The sequence below is a fragment of the Cebidichthys violaceus genome, unplaced genomic scaffold (genome assembly GCF_023349555.1).
Source record: "Cebidichthys violaceus isolate CVI_PGR_0920_01 unplaced genomic scaffold, fCebVio1.0.p SCAF_9, whole genome shotgun sequence".
NCBI lineage: Eukaryota > Metazoa > Chordata > Actinopteri > Perciformes > Stichaeidae > Cebidichthys > Cebidichthys violaceus.
Genome location: NW_027176975.1, coordinates 4,821,304 through 4,837,261, shown reverse-complemented (window position 1 = coordinate 4,837,261; position 15,958 = coordinate 4,821,304).

Sequence of the window (15,958 nt, the reverse complement as noted above, 5' to 3'; positions counted from 1 at the left end):
TATGAAGCCTGGATTGTAAGCAACGCCTGTCATTCATAGGAAAAATGCAGACTGTACTGTAGGTTTTTGGAAGGTGTGATTTTTATTACTGTTTAAAACATGTCTGTGGTATGTCTGACATGCCACAAGTCAAGGTTGGTGCAGTCTCACCTTAATTCTCATTTGTCTACCTGCCATAAACAGTGAGTCACCCTTGGTATTGTTGGTCTGCAATTGAGCAACTGATGACTGGTACGAACAAGCTAAAGGCATTCACAGCAATAATGATGCTACAGGAAACACAATGCACTGTTCTGCGTGTGGATGTGTGCTCGCTTCTCTTTTGCTGGGTTGTGCTTCACTAATGAATCTGCAGCTCGTCTCATCTGTTATCAGATATTGAGACACGAAAATAAAAAATACAACAATACAACAAATAAATTCAATTCATTTATCTGAAGTATTTTTGTCAATGAATTGCATTTAATATTATTTTGTTTTGAGTTTCAATTGGTCTAGCCCTGACAGTATAAAGGAGAGCAAGACAACATCGCTGCCTGACAAACAGTTTAGCTTTCAGCCTGACATTTATTCTTGCATGCATGTCAGACATGCCGAGACATTTTCTGTAGCGGCACCTTAAAATCAAGCCTAAGCAGAGCAGTCAACTTATCCTGTTACAACACAAACACTGAGCTTTACACAAGTAACATATCACAAACTGCTGGAACAGAACTTTGAGTAAGAGACAGCTCCATAATTAAGAAATGCAACCTCAGCAACTGAGGTTGATGATCTGCTTTTGATGCAATAACATTAAACTCGTTTGCCACTTGTCTTATTCAGATTTTAAGTCAACGGTTCCTAAAGGAAATAGGCTACATACTTATTTGTCATTGTCTAAGGCCAATGGCAGCCTAGCAAAATAAGTTAAAATGAACAAAAGTCTTCACTCTTATTTCTACAAAACTTCAGTGAATCAGGAAAAATATGTTGTGTTTGCTCAACATACTCTATTTTTGTAATCAAAATATTCGAATGCAGTTCCTGCTCTCGAAACACAACAGGTAGTACAGCATTTAAAATACTAACCTTTAAGTCTGGATACAATAAATCCGTCAGTGACTACAACTGCGTCGTCAAATGAAAATCTTTGCTTTGCACCGCATAAGTGGTTTGAAATGATAAACATCTTCATAAAAGCACATCGTCAATGTGAGTGCATCTTCAAGTCGAGACTGTGCATTTGAGCAACAACCTTAATTAACCAACCTCCTTTATAATCACTTACCAATTCTCTACATTATATGTCTTTTCCTGTTGTGAAGCACTTTGTGACATCAGCTTTTGAAAGGTAGTACACAAATAAACGCACTTACAAACTACACTGGGTATGGCGCCTATATTTATCTTACTGCAGTCAAAAAGTATGAATAATCTGCACACATCCTCAAACCACAAAAAGGAATAAATACATGTATTCAGCACTGAGATTTCTTTTCTTGTATGATAACATAAATTCAACCGCTTCTATATGCAAAACAATTCATCGGTGACCTTCTGATATAAGTGTTTTCTGAGAACTAATTGTTCCAAATTTGCACCTGTGAGGTGAACTTCTCAGCATGTGTAACGTTTTGCTTTCAGCTGTGAGAAAATGCGTCTCTTACAATCCCATTAAAAATCATATTTTTTTTTAAAGTACACATTGCTAGATGTTATTTAGTGTTTTGGATGTGAGGGGGCTGAATTTCATTGAGATCGATGCAATCTAGACTCGCAAAATTAGCCTAATTGGTCAATTAATGTTTTTAAGTTAATCGTGAAAGGAAAAAAATTATAATAATAAATACTAATATAGTATTTAAGTAGCAGTAGTACCCAGTTTTGTCAGCACTATTTCGTGTTCCTTAACCATCGCTTCTCTGTCATAGTTAATCGGAACATTGCAGTTTTGTTCAGATACACAATTTTAGCTACACATCTGGTTATACATTTGAATCCACAAAACCCTTCCACACCAAAATAATGTCTAATCTTTTGAAAAAACAAACTGTTTTTGTTATCTTACTAAAGGCTCAAGTGCACCTGTCTAGGAAAGCAGAGACAATGGGGTAAAACGAGCTCATCCATCAACTCCTCTGAGCCCTTCCCATCTCTCTTGCCCCGCTCCCTGCTTCCTGTTGTGCAGGAAGCGTTGTTAAATCCGCTCCACCCACTGGTGGAGGGTAAACACTGCGTGTGATAGAGAGATAGAGAGCAAGGGCGAGTGAGCAAGTGAGGCAAGGAGTTAGTGAGCTAATAAAAAAACAAGACTGATTTTAACCAAGTTTAAAGTTAGTTTCTTAAAGGAAGATTAAATCCCCCCCCCCCCCCCCCCCTCCAAACAAAACACACAAAGCTAGGTCACTGCAGCTGCACATTTCCATTGTAAGAAGCTAGCAATGGCTCAAATATCTGAGGAAACAGTCTGGCAGGAAAATAACCATTGGGTTAATTTGGGCTGCAGGAAGCCTTGTGCTTAGACAACCAATTCTTTCCTGCTGGAAGGAAAGGTGTGATCACTTACGCACTCAACCATCTGCAGCTGCAGAGCCTTTTATGTACCACCAACAATCCACACTTACAGATATAGTAGTAGGACGTAGTAGAAGGAGGTGGAAGGTTTTTGCTGTCAACCTATATCACTTGACATACTACGTTGAAAGGAAATTTGTCAGTTAACCCTTTCTTCAGATAATAAATCTTAAATGAATGCGTTAAAGATCAGGGACGACCCCTTTCCTTTTTTTCTAAAGAAGAGTACATGGGTGTCATACAGCCGAGTCATCATGGTCATGGTGTTTCCATTTTGCAATGAACCAGATGCATACTGTTGGAAAACATCTTGGTAACACTTTACCGTAATTTCCATCTTGATGGTGGCCGGAGTGACAGTTTGACAGCTCTAATTTGACCATTCACAGCAGAAGACAAGAAGCAAATATCAGGCATGTTTGTGGGAACAGTGTGTCCCAGATTACCTGGTGCAATTACATTGTCTAGCAGTCATCAACAAATATGTTTTGGTCTGGATTCTGCCAGAGAGACATTTCACCTTAATTACTACCTGGCAAAACAACATCCATTTTTTGTTGATTATTTTTATTTTAAAGCACTGAGCAGTAATTTATCAACCACAATAGAGCAAATACTGACAGCTTAAAAGTATGTAAGCATATTTTAAACGTCGCCTTATTGTTAAGTGGTATTTTGTACACATGCTTGGGACAGTGATGCAGCAAATGTGCTTATCGGTCTTAGCAGTCGACTCAGCTCTCATCCCATTCCTGGGCAGTCAAAATGATTCAGCATGAACATGAGAAAAAAGCTTTCGAAGTTGTGAAGAAGAGTTTAATAATGGTCCAACAGCTGAATAATGAGCTGTCATTTCTCCTGACGTCTTTTAGAACCTTACAAAAGCTGCTCAGAGCTGCACTTTTGTCTATTACAGTAAACAAAAGGAACCTTTTAAACATCCTTAGTATTACGTAATGTGTCCCTCTACAGTCCAAATTTGGCAAACAAATGGCTCTCCTGTCATTTGGTTGTATTTACCTATCAGCACTGGGCCTCTCAATCTTTGTGAGGTCAAGTGCAGCGCAACTCGTAGGAATCACAAAACTATGACGATCTTTCTCAGTCATTTTGTACTGTTTTAGATATCGTATGAAAGCCTTTAATTCACTGAATACTGACTATTGTGGCAAGAGCTTGCTTGGTCTCAAGAGGCTATATGTGTTATTCTCACTTGCCCTGAGAGAAACATAATCATGAACAGAGAGACACACACATGCATGAACAGAGAGACACATGTACGAACACACACACACACACACCACCATGCACATGCTTTGCCCTAATTGGCGTGCTATAGCTTGCAGTTTCCTCCCCAGTGCTTAGACAGTTGATTGCTAATAGACTGAACCCACGGGTTCTGCTGTGAGGCTCCTGCGTCACCTCAGTGTCATTCAAGTCCCCTTACCCAATCGCAGCAACCCCCCCACCAATCTTTTCGTCACGTAATTCCACAACAACCACACTTTCTTTTTAGCTGCTCACAGTAAACAACCCACTACTCTGAACTCAACCCTCCCTCTAGCTTTCTTCTCCTTCAGCAACACACTCACAACATCTGTAGGAAAATGACTGCACTGGAGCTGCAACGATTAATCGACTAGTTGTCAAGTATTATATTAATCAAAACTACATTGGTAATCGATTAATTGGTATATTAATATGAATAGTATTTTTTTCTACAAGTCATTCTCTGAGTTTCTTTACTCCTCTGTGACAGTCAATTGAATATCTTCATCTTTTTTGGGAAATACTGATCGACATTTTAAAAACCAAGACAACCGACAGATTAATCGACAATTCAAATAATTGTTAGTCGCAGCCCTAGACTACACTGATGCTAAAAAAAATTGTGGCTACTTCACACTAGTGACAGAGCTGGAAAGTGTAGCTACTAGACTGTTGTTCTAAAGAAAATGTACCGTTACTTACTCAGGTAAAAGTATTTGTGTAAACATTTAATTAGCCTAAATAAAAGTAAAAGGTGATTATATATGTATTGCTGTTAAATTAAAGAACATCTTTAGGCTACAAAATAAATTGCATAATGTCAAAGTCCTGGCACAACATCAGCATCATGTGTCAAAATCAACAATTAATTCAATGTATGCAGCTGGTTACCACTGATGATCAATTATAAATATATAACCGCCTTCCTCAGCGTGGCTTCCCTATAATTAATCTGACAAAACTCAGGCAATCAAACAAATTACTTAAAAATAAAGTCAACACAATGGCAAGTGCAACAAGCACTAAGCCACACAACTTAAATAACACAACTCAGATAGCCTGACACTTCAATCAAGAGCAGAACCATCACAAAGGCCGACATCAGCCATAATATGGATACAATAAGGTTACAGCCCGCAAACACAAATAAAAGCAAAACGTCTTTACGCACCACGTAGCGCGCCGACGTTCTGCTACGTTGCAGCGCGTGTTGACGTTCTCATGGAGAGTCAGTGTGTTGTTGAACTCACCTGAACGGAATTCCTACGGCCGCGGACGTCGGCTTCTCTTCCAGTTTTTTGGAAGGGCATTTTAAAAGGAAGCGGTTTGAATATGCAGTTTTGTAATACTTGGTGTTCCGTGCAATACATGATACGATTTCAAAATAAAATTATAGTTTTCTAAAAGACAAAAAATAGAAGTTGGCTACACAAAAAAACACTTTCATGACAAATGTAAATATATTTACTTCCACCCCTGTGGAGGAGATATTGATGCATTATTAATGCAAATATGAAGCAGGGGGCATTTGGTTAACTTCCCCTTGACATGTGATTAGAGTGTTATTCACCAACACCCTAAATTACTTAATTAATTGATTAACTAAAACTAATAAATTACATTTTACATAGCAACGGTTACATTGGAGCAGAATATCTTTGGACAAAGTAAACCTCAATCTCTGGGGAAGAGCTTACACCTATCCGCATGTTTGATAAATATTACTATGCTTATTGTGATGGAACACACTAACTGTAAATGCACTGAGGCACTGTACTGTGACTCAAATGTTAGTGGTGTAGCATCACAACTTGTGGGCATGTACGGCACAGTAGGCTACAACGCAGTTACTAAACAAAGCACATCTTCTCTGTGTTACGTAATCTTTGAAAAGTAAAAGCCTAGTGTTTTTTAAAAGACATCAGTACCCTGAGGCCTCTGGCAGTAAAATGTCTCTGCTGTGACACAAACACTGATGCTGCAGTCAGTCTTAGTCGTATAGCGTTGTCTAGCCAATGCGTCAGAGGGGAGATTTCATTTATTTTCAGTAACAACGAAGGAGAGAGAGTGATAGATATAGTCATACGCTTACAGTTTCAAGTTTGAATTTTACTGCCAGCTGGAAAATAGTCCACCTCCTATGAGTGGCCGTGTAAACGTAATCTGATTTTGTGTGTGTCCTATGACACACAGTAATGACATCATTTGTATGTAGAAATCCAGATGAGAGAAACTGCCAGCTTCATCGTGCCATCAAACTTTCTGAGTCAAGTGAATGAGGGCTGACTCAAAACATAGATAAAGATAAAACGATAAAAAAAAAAAATTCCTGACAGGAGCTTTTAATGAATGCATGGAAAATGCCCTGACAGCTTTTATTCCCAGGTGTTGAATCAGAGATAACATCACTGAGAATCCTCGAATTGAATTACTCTCTATTCTTGGTAATGTGCTTGAATTTCAGTGACAGCAACAAAAATAACATGAAGATAATTACGGTGCTTTTGGCAGTGCCTCCTGGATGCTGAAAATACTTCCGTAGAGTTTGGAAAGGCTCTGACGTACATGTGTGTGTGTGTCTGTGTGTGTGTCTGTGTGTGTCTGTGTGTGCCTGTGTGCATATTTTCCTCTCACTGTGTGTATTCCCATTGGAGATCTCTGCATGTTGACACAAATGCATTTGGCTGCAATTTATCTAATCCCCCATCTCTCAAGGAAGAGGGTGCCTAATAGTGACTCCAGACACTCATGCATCTCCCGTGGTTTCTGAAACAATGAACGAGGCTTCTTCTGCCCAGAGATTGCAGATGCAAACACTGCAAGGCACAGAGATTGCCCAACTGCATAAAGCATCTTCCTCATTCTTGATATGGGAGGTTTTTGAGGGTTGGACTGGTCTTGGTCTTGTCTGGACTTGTTTATGCTGTTGCAAAAGCTTGCTTGTGGACATGATTTCCTATCAAGCGGCAAACTCCGGTGCTGAGAAATAAAGTCAAAGCGGAAGTGCCAAAAACTGCAGTTCTTCGAATGACCACTTGAGGCTGGCAACGATGATTCATCACCTTGCCCATTTCTAGAGTTAGGCGGTCGGCACTGCTAAAAGGGCAACAACTGGAGCTACCCAGCATTTCTAATGACCAGCAGGGGGCGAATCCTCTGGTTGCAAAAAGACGTCAGATTGTATAGACGTCTACAAGAACATGACTCTACTTCTCACCTCAGGAAAACATTGTGAACATGATTTTATGGTCTCGATCACTAATTTTCAGTCTTCTTCGATACATTATGATGTTCCTTTGGTAAATTATAGTCCCATTTAGAGTAAAACACAATAAAGCAGGGTAAGCTTTAGGGTGTGGCTACTTTGTGATTGGCAGGTCGCCACCAAGGCTTGTCTGGTCTGAGAGTTGTCCATTATTTCATTTTACAACTTTAACCCTTTCACAGCGTGTTTTTAGTTTAATCAAACATATAATTGTAACCTTTTTGGTTGTATAAAAATGTCTTATTCAGCGTGTATTTAGCTCCACCCTCTGGTGTCACTACTGTTTGCAAAAAGCAGAGATGGCGACGTCCAAAAAGCCAAGATGGCGATGGCAAAATGTCGGCCACGAGGCCTAAAAATGGCAGTCCACAAACCAATGGGTGATGTCACGGAGACTACGTCCATATTTTGTTGAAGGTCTTTTTGAATGTGAAGGGTTGTCAAGGAGAATACTGTCTATCAATGTTATCTGATTACAGCCGAGAAAGAGGTGGAATTGTTCATGCAAAGTGCTGTAGACTGCATCCAACAAGATCCACAGGCTGATAATGAACAACAATCCTTTCTACTATTTTCTACAGTTGTTTATTTCTACTCAGGACCATGATAGTGAGTCCACCGCAGTCATGTGTGTGTAATAAAAAGCAGACAGAGGTGAGTTATCCCACCGAAACCACATCTCTCAACACACCCAGTTCCCCAGATACACTCGCCTCTCTCAACACTTCTCTCATTCCTGTGCATACACAGTAGTAATTATACACATACTCAGTAACATGACCACACTATAAATATAACCCTTACAGGTAACAGTTATGCCTTCAAAAGTTTTCTGCAGTTAAGTTACACGTTTAGTAGTACAAGTACAAGCACAGAGGGATTATCAGCAAAATGGATAAAAAAAATCCAGCTGGTGGGAGGAGTTAATTATATTGATCTCTTTAAACTCTTGATTTTAATCTACAATGATGCATTATATTGTACACAGCTTGTCTTATAAGAAATGAAATTGTATGAAATCATAATCTGCAAAGTAAGTTTTGACTACAGCTGTCAAATAAATTCAAAGTTAAATAATTCCCTGAACGAATAAAGTAACAAGAAATAAGTAGAAGGACGTAATCACAGCAATTGAGTAAATGTTACTTTTCACAACTTCATATACATAAGGACTAGGGGTGTGGTGAGATACCCGTATTGACAATAATATTTAAAAAAAAATATTATTGATATGTTAATAATACACATGATAATATTGTGTAAATAATCCAGCGCCTCTTAAATCATAATTGTATAACTTCTCTCGTATTTTAAGTGTAATTAATTAGCCAGAAAGAGACAAAATACACAAAGTTAAAGATGAATTTGACTAATACCATTATTTTGTGTTTTTTGATTTTCTATAGATAGCCCGATAATATCTTTATTTAGAATTATTTTGGCCATGATAATCTTGTAGCAAAAATCTGATATCGTGACAGCCCTAATGAGGAAGGTCAGCAGGCCTCTGCAGGACATTTACACTCACATCTAGAGTTAAGAGTCTTTTGTTTGCATGAGCTGCATGTCTTTGAACCTGGAGACCCAAATGAGGGAAAAACTCCACACACATATGGGAAAAACACAAAAACCCCCACAGTGACAAGGCTGAGGTTTAAATCCACTGAGTCACTGTGCTGCAGTGAATCTGAGCGCATAGCCAAAACACATGACATTACAGCTACATTTAAAAGGTGTTAGTCAAGCCTCGATATGGGTCTCCAGGTGGGCTTTCAGTTGACACACACACAGATGTACAGACAAAACGTACAATTACTGACAGTCAACACATCCCTCTGAAGTGATGGTGAGTAAGCTGTTTGTCTGTATTGCTGCACTTAGCCGGTGGAGTCACACAGGTGAACTCCGCAGAGCCTCACATGCGTTATAACACCTGCTCCTCGGCACAGAAGGTAAACTCATCTGGACGGCACACAGCAAGTCTTCATATGGATGTGGAAATAGACTTTACCATATCAAAACAAACTCTTTGAAAGATTTACCAAGGCCTGAAGAGGTGAAAGTATTTGGTATTTCACAGGCAAAACCTACAAAAATGATCTACGTTTCTGTCTTATCTGAAAAAATAAAAATAATTTTGCTTTCTTACTGACGTGTGACTATTGGTTACAATGGCTGCAAACATAATTTCTCTTTAGGGGAAATCAAGATTTCTATCCCACCTTTACCTTTTAATTACCTTTTAACCTCTTAGATTTTGCCTGGGACTCTTGAGGGAACCAAACTCTGACACCATGACATGAGCTGTATGACATCATCTATGTAATGTGTGTGGTTGTTTTGGTTTTCCTTAAATTTGTCTCACAGGCCATATATTTAACTTTAAGGATTTACAGGGCTGCTTATTATATACCAATTTCCAATAATACTTAATAGTCCTATTATTACACTTGTGATCTTTGAGAGTGTGTAGTCCACCTCCTCCTCCTCCTTAATCCTTAAACTCTGGTTTGTGGTTCCCATTTCATCTGCCAGGCCAAACAAAGGATATCCCGTAGGATGTGTTCCTGTTCACTTCCCCCTGAAAGGAATACAAACAGTGACAACAGCTATTGTCCCAGCGAATGGTTAGCAGTAAACGGCATGACAGTTCGTCAACAGTTATTGTGTCATATTTGGCTAGTTGAAGGTTTATTCATAAACGCATGTAGCTTACAGAGCAGGCGTGCGTCAGTCATTCTCGATCATTCATCGGTGCCATGGCAGCAGCTGCTGCAGCCCAGTAACAACCAGTAAAACTTTCACCTCTCCTTTCCCATCTGCAACTTATTGATTAGACCGGCTAACAAAAAGACAAAACTTAATAAAAAAGTTATCAGAGTCACAATTTACCACAGATGAGTTGACTTTTTTTAAATCATATTTGTATATTTGGGGATTTTTGTTTATTGCGAAATTTATTGGTGTTAAGGCCCAAAACTAAAGATAAAAGGACATGATTGTGATAGTTGGTTTTTCAAAGGTTTTATCTATGTGGATACTTCCTGTGAGAATCTGGAGAGTAACAGTAAGGGGGAGCATAATGCTGATGCAAAGTGAAACGGAAAAACGACTTGGGAAAACAAAACTAAGACAAAGTAAGACATGAGAGCAATTTGCTACTTTTAACTAGAAATCATTTAAAGGTGAGCAGCAACCTGTATGTTTAGCGCAAAGTCCCAAAAATGCAGATGGTACCACCTTCTTAAATCAAGCTATTCTGGAGACAAATGCGGGTAATACCACAGTCTAGACTTTGAAACGTTGTTTTCATGCCTGCCAGCAAACAATTTGCATCGACAGGTGTTGAATGATTCACGTGTAAGAAGGAAGACCATCCGGTATTGAATTAAATAACCGGTGTTTCCAAATACACACCGCGAAAGCTTCAACCGACCGTATGAAACGATATGATCACAATGTGATCACAAAGTGTGCACGCAATACAGGAGGACCAACAGAGAGCGGCCAAATGAATTACAGCTGCGTGTTAACCGTGCGGGCGATGATGAGAATGTCAGTTGCCATGGAAACAGTAGTGTGTCTCCCACTCAGCTCAGCGGAAGAGCAAGCGGAGACTGACGATCTATTATCAGAGACGATGCGCTGATTGGCTCTTTGATGGGGCTGTCAGACGGATCCCCGGGAACACTGCCCTACCACGCTAACCTCACGCCAGACTCTCCAGCCTCCTCTTTGTACTGGCATTTTACCTTCTTTTTTTTTTTTTTTTCTCCACGCTGGAGCAGGAAGAGCGTTTTCATGAATGAGAGCACCTAGACACACAAACAGAGCAGCAATATGTTGAACAGACTATCTGCAAACGAGAGGATATTTAATTCAGTCCTTCTCAAAGCAGTTACAGCTGCGTAATGAGAAGTGTTTGTTTTTCTTCTCGCTTTCGGTGAAAACATTCAGCTGATACTCTGCATGTAGCAACGTATGAATAGATACCGGTTCATGGTCCCTCTGTATGGTTGGACGGTTGCGTCACAGAGAAAGCATACTTGTCTGCCACACGGATCATTCAGTTGAACACACTGTAAATTGTTCCTTTGAAGAATAAAGAAAAATCACAATGTGATGTCCCTTTTTTTTTTTTCCTCTTCAGCACCAGCTGCTTTGAAAATGTTTCTGTGTCCGGAAACGCCAGCACTCTGAAGCATCATCAAAGTTTGTGGAGATTCATCTTCCCCCAGCTGACATCATGAAGCCGATCCTCCTCCATCCGGCACCGCAGTCCATTTGTCCGCCTCTGCATCTGTCTTGTGCATGCTGCGAGGACGGCAATTTGGATAACATTACCTTTGGCTTTTACCGGACCAAGACTGTGGGCTCGGGGAAATGCCAAAGGGGCATGGGTTTGTTGTGTCACACCCCTCAGTTACATGTCTCTGAACAAACTTTATAGTAGTCCAAACTTCTCCAACTATATGATTGTATGATTTATAAATAAGGAATTTGTTGCAATAAATGAAGAAAACACACCATTAAAAACACACCATTACCAAAGAACAAGAGCTGCTGTAGAGCTTCTCAGTTCAGTCAGAGCTACTGAAACTCAGGAGGGTGGATAATATACAGTGTTCAGTTTTATTGGCTCTAAATTGTGTGGGCATGCTGTGACATTGTGTAAGCTGTAACATAAAATTAAGTTATAACCTTGTATCAACAAATCTGCTGGCATTGATGTTGACAAATATATATATAAATACACAATTTGCACATTGCATTTTTGTTACATAAAAACATACTTCTGTATCTAGCAGTGGTGATAGAATACAAAGCTCCAGCATGGATAGAGAAAAGATAATTAACATTCAGCTATTAACTTATTGGGCAACAAAACCCCACCTAAATCCAAAGGGAGATGGTGTGTGTGTGTGTGTGTGTGTGTGTGTGTGTGTGTGTGTGTGTGTGTGTGTGTGTGTGTGTAGGATTTGCTTTGTCCTTCTATCGCCTCAGTGAGTCACAGGATTGAAACGTTGCTTTGAAGCCTCTGGAGTTTCCTCCCTCCACAAGGCAGGGCTGTATTTAAATACTTGCCACACTTCACGGATCTTTGCTAAATGCCTCTCGTCCCACATTTAGTGACACCAACACTGCTCAGCTTAAATAGCCTTAGAACCACGTGCCTTGAACAGGCTAGTTGGTGTTTTGCTGCTGACTCAAGCATGAACTTTGTATATCAAGTTTTGTTTTAGATTTTCAGATAGATAGAAAGACAGACAGACAGACAGACAGACAGGCAGACAGACAGGCAGGCAGCTTTTGAAAAACAATCATTGGAACCAATAAAACATGACTGTGTCCTTGATAAGCAGCTAATTCTCAGACAAGTTAAACCTTGCAAAGAGGAATTTGAGTATGAGAAAAGGAACTTCAGAAAGTCTCTAGCAACCTTTCATTTTCTGTTATGGATGGAATGCAACGTCTACTTTAGAAGAGCTTAAACAGTAATTATCTCCCAACCCAGTGCATTTCAATGATCATCTGTAAAACTACTATGCTATAATGATAGGATGGGGAGAGGTTGATGCTGCAGGACTTTTGGTTTGGTTCCCATGGGAATTGCAACCAGAAAAGCTAAAAGTCCAGGGGACAGGTTTTGCAGTTGTTTCTGTTACCATATTGAAATATGGATTAATGAAATATGGATTAATGAACTATTATTTTTTTATTGATCTGTGATTATTATATTACTGAGAGGCAGATCTGGCCTAAATACTGGACTGCCTGAGCGGCTTTTATCAATATCCCGTTTGTGCCTGTGCCTGAAATGTTTAATTTATTTTTGGTGGATGTGTTCTCTCAGCTTGAGTCACAAGTCTGAAGACATTTTCTGAAGTTTCTTTTCTTATCATAATATATCTAGTCTTTAGGCACATGGAGCCATTCTCCATTATATATTAGGAAAAAACAGCAGCATCATGTGCCTAAAGACTAGAGATAGTACAGTATGATAAGAAGATGGCTGGACAAACTACAAGGAGTACAATTACTTTGTTTGGTTTGTGTTCTCATAGCAAGTAAAATATCAAAGATATGCACACATACTGTATGCAGTGTTAGAAAAAAGTCATTAAATACAAACAATGCTGACGTTTTTTCCTCATTTCTCAAAAATCCTGACTTTGACTATTGATCAAAGTGTGATTTTTCATGTGATCCAAAAATGCTAGATACTTGCCCAAAGTATGTCCGTACCAGATTTCAATATTTTAAACCAATCAGAACATACAATGTTTCCATACTAGCTATAGCCTTTGGGCACAGTATAGAGGAAATGCTGGATGTCTGTGAATTTGATGTACAATCGTTACATTTGCAAAAGTACGTATAGCACCGTATTTGCAAATGCTTTGAATTTTACACAAAGTACAGTCACTGCATTGTCTGAAGGTGCTTATATCTTCTATTCATGGGAAACGGCAGAAAAAGCTCAATGTGTTGGATTTTTCATTGCTGTTGCAGCTCATGCAGAGTTTTTCTCATTTTCCTCTCATGAATCTTATCTTTGTCTGCCCACACACAACCACGTGAAGTTTTTATTAAAGAAGTCAGCAGGTCGTCACCCCATTTTCGAGGAAGTCACATTCTCTGCTGACATCACAGAGGAGGGTGCTGGTGCAGTGGAAGGACACGTCGCACAATCTGTTATCATAAAGATCCGACTATGATGCTCATCCGGAGCACCTGACAGCTTATGCCACAGTCCAGCGGCGATGTGATGAAGGCAGTGTGCAACGGTTCATCTCGGGTCACTCCGGCTGAGTTAGTCTGACACGTATGATTAACGTCTGGATAAAGAAAAAAAAAAACCTACATGTATTTAATAAGAATCAAAGAGCTTTATGCTAATGTTATACATTGATTGCATTTGGGTTCTTCAGTCAGGATCCTTGGTTTGAGGTTTGAACAATTTATTGCAATAACACTCATTTTAGGCCCTCGCTGTCTTATTCCTTATCTACTCTTTGGTGCTGATTGACTGCAGACTTTCCAGTACGTTTTGATTCATGATGAAAATACAAATCCAAAAAGTTCTATTTTCAACAACGACAAAGAACAGAAACAGAACATTACTGAGCGTAATTGGCCATCCACTGCATCATACATGGTGACTAATTCGTAACATTAAATGTATTTATAGGTCTGAAAGGAACGGAAGTACGTTGAAAAGCCAACACGCATACACCGTCTTACATGCTTGTACACACTCTGGACACATTTAAGACTGTATTTGACTAAGTTGGCACTGGTAACGTAAGTTTGACTGCTGTGCATTGCTCATCTCTCCAGTCAATACTGTAGGCTACAGCAGAGAATGGGCAAAGCTACAGTCATCCCAGCTCTCCCTCTATAGTACATCTGTTTTTGTCCACATAGTAGGAGGAGGAGTGCTGACATTTGATATGCAAAGGCCCTCTAACCCCCCCAATGCCTCTCGGCGTGTGCACAAATCAAAGCATGTTTCTTTTTTTCTTTTCTTTCTCAGGCAGAATGTGCCTACTATCACTTTTACCACCAATCTGACTCACTCCACTGCCTGCAGAGAACTTTATGATAGAAGCTGAGGTATACAGATACCCTTTGGCACTCCAGCTTAGACTCATTCCAGAGCTGAGCCTGACCGCCCTGCACAAGACTTTTGCGACTGTCAACGTGACATTACCGAGGAGGAGCAGCTTTGTGTGTGCGATACTGAAAACTGGCAGCGTTATAACATGACAGTGACACTAAGAACATCAAGTGAACTCTAACTATTAGCTTTTTGAGCTCCACAGGGTTTTTTAAATTAGCTTATCTACGCCTATCAGACGTGCAAAAAGTTCCCATGAGGCCAATAGAGCTGATCAGCTAACAAATGCTGACTCACAGAAGAGATCCTGACTTGACCTGAGTTTTTGCGTACAGCAATCATCACAGGAGCTGAATCTACACTTGACTGGGAAGTGGTTTCCCTCACATAACCTCAGAGAAGCTGTCACTTTTGCTCTCGCTCGCTTGGAAAGAGGCAGCAGTCTGTTATTAATTTGGTTCATCCCAATTGCAGCCATCTGATGGAGATGCTGCACTCCGCTTCAGATGTTAGGACCAGGGGTAAAAATGCCCCCGAGGCCAGAAAACTTCACGTCATCAACAACATCTATTTATGTCTGACTGAAGCATCCATTCTAGGGGCCATTACTGTCAAAACACACACACACACACACACACACACACACACACACACACACACACACACACACACACACACACACAGCCCGAGAGGTGTCGTCATGAATAATTTCTGCTCTTTCTTCTTGTAGGCTACTTCCTGTGCTGCTTCTGTCAGTGTGGGTGTGTTTATGCACGAGGCATTCATTATTGAACTCTGAAGAGCACAGATATTCTGAGCGAACATCCAAAGGGATGACTCAAACATCCATGTTCAACTTCCATAATTACATAAGTGAGGTGTTCAACAGACAGCCGGATCAAATACTCGTGAGGAGAACAAAGCGCGTGCAGCAGAAAAGCGGATCAGTAGCAAAAGACAAGTACGTCGGGACACGAGCTCTGACTTTCAGCAAGGAGAAACCGTGCCAGCTTTCATTGATTTCCGACTCTCCCAAACTTGGTCAGCGGTTGCCAGTTTCCATGGTTACAGTCAGTGAATGTGAAAGGATGTCTAAGAATGATCGTCGACTCTAAAGCGCTGATGCAATCACTGACATAGTACGACAGTCATTCAGTCATTGCATTAGGCTGCCTGTCCTTCCACAGCCGCATGCCACTAGTAGGCTGTGTTTCTGAACCTCCCAGCTGGCCTATCTGTTGATCAGT